Consider the following 3,737-nt stretch of genomic DNA (forward strand, 5'->3'; position numbering starts at 1 on the left):
TGAAGAACTTAGTATGATTGAACCAATTTGACCACCTTTCAAGAAAGACCCAGCACAAAGTGATCTGAGCAATAAAGCAATAAATGTAACTCTAAAGTCTTGACATACCTGTTTTCTAGTGTTTGAGAGTGCTCTTCAAAAATGTCTCTATATTTTATCTCTCCATTTCTCTATGTTTCATTTCCCAGTGGACTCTTTCTGAACAGGAATATGATATTTTGATTACTCAGCACCATCTTGTATATTCCCATTCTCTCCGGAAACCAAAGAATGGGATAAATCTCCTTTAATTATGTGGACTGAATTTGGGAGAGAGCTGGTTTTCCAAGGAAAATCAAGATGCTTTTATCAGAAGAAGAGATAACAGACAGTAAGCCAATCAGTGAAATCTAGAGGCAGCTGGTTGTGTTCTTGGGCAAGCCTAGTACTTCTCACAACACTGTATTTGTTAAAACTTTTTTTAAGTTGGGCACCAGTGCTGGTACCTGTGATTATAACTACTCAAGAAAGTGAGATCTGAAGATCACTGTCCTAAGCCAGCCTGGATAGTAAAGTCTTTGAGATTCTTATCTTCAATTAATCACCCACCAAAATAAGCTGGAAGTGCAGCTGTGTCTCAGTGGTAGAATGCTAGCTAGCCTTGAGCAAAAACAACTAAGGGACACCCCTCAGGCACTGAGCTCAAGCCCCAGCACAAACTTTTGTGGGGTTTGAACTCAGGCCCTGGCTACTGTCCCTTAGCTTTTTTGGTCAAAGCAGGCATTTTACCAATTGACACCCAGCTTCACTTTTGGTTTTTATGGGCTAGTTGAAAACAAAGATTTTCCTACCTAGGCTGGCTTCCAATGGTGAACCTTAGTTCTCAGCCTTCTGAGTAGCTAGGATTTACAGGCATGAGCTGCTAGTGCTCAGCTTTTATATTCAAAACTTAAGATGAACTTTCAGCAATGCTTTAGAATGCATACACCCTAACCTACCAATTCTGCTTCTAGAAACAATGATAATAGCTGTTATTAAAGTCTTTATTATCTGGCCTATGCAATTGCCTGTTATTTAATATGAACTAAACTTTGGATGCAAGTGGTAGTCTGCAGTTTGAGCTTAAGAAACTGATCTTAGAAAGCCAGGTGTTATCTGGGCACTGGTGGTTCACGACTGCAATCCTGGCTACTCAAGAAGCTGAAATCTAAGAATCTTAGTTCAAAACCAGCCTGGGCAAAAAAATCTGAAAGACTCTTATCTCCAATTAACAGCAAAACAGACAAAATGGAGTTCTGGCTCAAGGGATCGAATACCAGGCTTGAGTGAAAAAGCTAAGCAAGAGCATGAAGTCCTGAATTCAATACAAAGTACCAGTGTACAAGTGTAATCACCTCCACACAAAATAAACCAGGTACTGTGATATAGGCCTATAATACAGGCCAGTATAGAGATAGATAGATAGATAGATAGATAGATAGATAGATAGATAGATAGATCTCTATATAGAAATATACAGGAGTGTGTGTGTGTGTGTGTGTGTGTGTGTGTGTGTGTGTGTGAAAGAGGAGGGAAGGGAAGGGAGGGGAGGGGAAGGGAGGGAAGGGAATGGGAGGAAAAGGAAGAGGAGGGGAGAGGAGGGGGAGGGAAGGGAAGAAAGAGGAGGGGAGGGGAGGGAAGAAAGGGGGAGGGGAGGGGAGGGGAGAGGAGGGGGAGGAAAGGGAAGGGAAGGGAAGGGAAGGGAAGGGAAGGGAAGGGAAGGGAAGGGAAGGGAAGGGAAGGGAAGGGAAGGGAAGGGAAGGGTATTGAAATGAGAAGTTAAGTGATTTAACCTAAGATTACACAGCCTCCAAAGTCTTAACCACTGTAAGTTACTAGTCTAAGCCTCAGTAACTACATAGTCAAGGACTTATTCTTTTTAAAAAATACAATAGGTGAGGAAAGATGTATATTCCAGGATATTACCTACAAGTATTTGTTAACAGAGCTCAAGTGTGAAATATATTATCAATAAATTATGTCAACCTACATATGTCCCTTCATTATCAGTAAATCCTACTTCATAAAATGATAAAAGATTAATGACTTTTGGGGAAAAGGCTGTGAAATTACAAGTTTGTTCAAACCAGCTGCCTAAGCTACAAAAACATCCACAGTCAAGGTTAATCAAACACACTAGGGCATTCTGCTTTTCTTCCAATCTATCAGGATGTCAGTTTATTGTTTAAAGGGGAAAAAAATTGAATGCTTAATCTGCACTACAACTCAGAATAAATCTTGATATATATTAGCTATCTACTATAAGACCAAAGGAAGCTTTGGGCTAGATTATTCAAACTTGATGTTCAACACAGAAACAGTCCATTAGATGGGAAAATTAGTAGTCTGAGTTAATGGATGTTAGCCAATGTACTTCACCCTGAGAACTTTCTGAATCCACTATGGTCCCAAACTCAAGGCTAAAGTGATGTAGCAGATGCTAAAAGAGAGCTTAGGGTACTAATAAGAAGAGTGGAAGGGTAGCCATTGTGATCCAGGCTTCTCAGTCTGCCTAAGTAAACAAGAGGAATTCAGTGTGTGTATGCCAGTAATTAATTACTGCACTTTACTTACAAGATGAATGTTAATGTAAACAATGATAAGTTCTTACTGTAGCTTAGACTTGTTTTCCCCCTTTTCTCTAACCTCTTGTTATACATAGAATGATCAATTGGTTTATAATCAAGCCATTTTCCATTATGCTTCCATTTCTCATTATCTTTCAGAATGTACCCTCCACAAACCAGCCCTAAAACATTTCTGGAAAGTGCATGAAGCTCATTTGCACAAGAGTAATGATTTAGTCCTGTGCACTTTTCATTTACATAATCTTCTTTTCCTTTCCCCCTTCATAACAGTCTTTGATTTCTGTTCTCCAAATGACATGGGTTGGGAGAAAGAATTAAGTAGGCATCAACGTTCTGGTTCCTGTGTTCTCAGCTATTACATTAATCTTTAAGATTTTCTCTCCCATTTATTAAAAATCAGTGACTCATCCAACTTTACACATAAATCCATATCAAAGTTAATTAGAATCTTGGTAGTCTGTTTGTCTTTTCTTTTATTAATTCCTGGAAGCTTAAAGCAAGGCTCTGGTGTGTGGTTGTGGAAAAAAAGGAAAGGAGAAATCAGGAGACATGACCTGCCAGTAACAAGCAGCATCTGCATGGCAGGTTTTAGAACTGTGCCAAGCCCCATTGGTATTAGGAAGGACCAGCCCTTGAAGCAGAATAGCTGAAGGCCAGATTGCCCTTCTTCAGAAGTTAGCTCTAACTCCAGTCTAAAAAGGTAGAATGAGTAGTAAGGAAACAATGGAAAACAGAATCCCATTTACTTTTTTCTTCCTCTTCTGTGATCAGGAAAAGCAGCCAATTGTTCTCATAAATTGACTTTTTTTTGTCCTCCCTTCCTGAAATGTTTTTATGGCATTAGGTTTGGAACTCAGGACTTCACATTTACCCAGACTTCACATTTACTATCTCCTGGGTGTTAACTATCATGCCACTCAGCAAAACTCCTGGAAGTAGGAAACAGAAGTGCAGGAAGTAAGGTAGCTACAGAGTGGAAAGTATCATGAAGCAAACATTTTTACCATTCACTTTCTCAAAGTGAACTTCAGCACAGAATGTAGAGAAAGCGTGAGTAGAGAGATTTGATCTAATAGTTATATTGGGGAGAAACCAGCAGCAACAGCTCCAGCATCCCAGATTTTATTGCAC

The sequence above is a fragment of the Perognathus longimembris genome, chromosome 4 (genome assembly GCF_023159225.1).
Source record: "Perognathus longimembris pacificus isolate PPM17 chromosome 4, ASM2315922v1, whole genome shotgun sequence".
NCBI classification, from domain to species: Eukaryota; Metazoa; Chordata; class Mammalia; order Rodentia; family Heteromyidae; genus Perognathus; species Perognathus longimembris.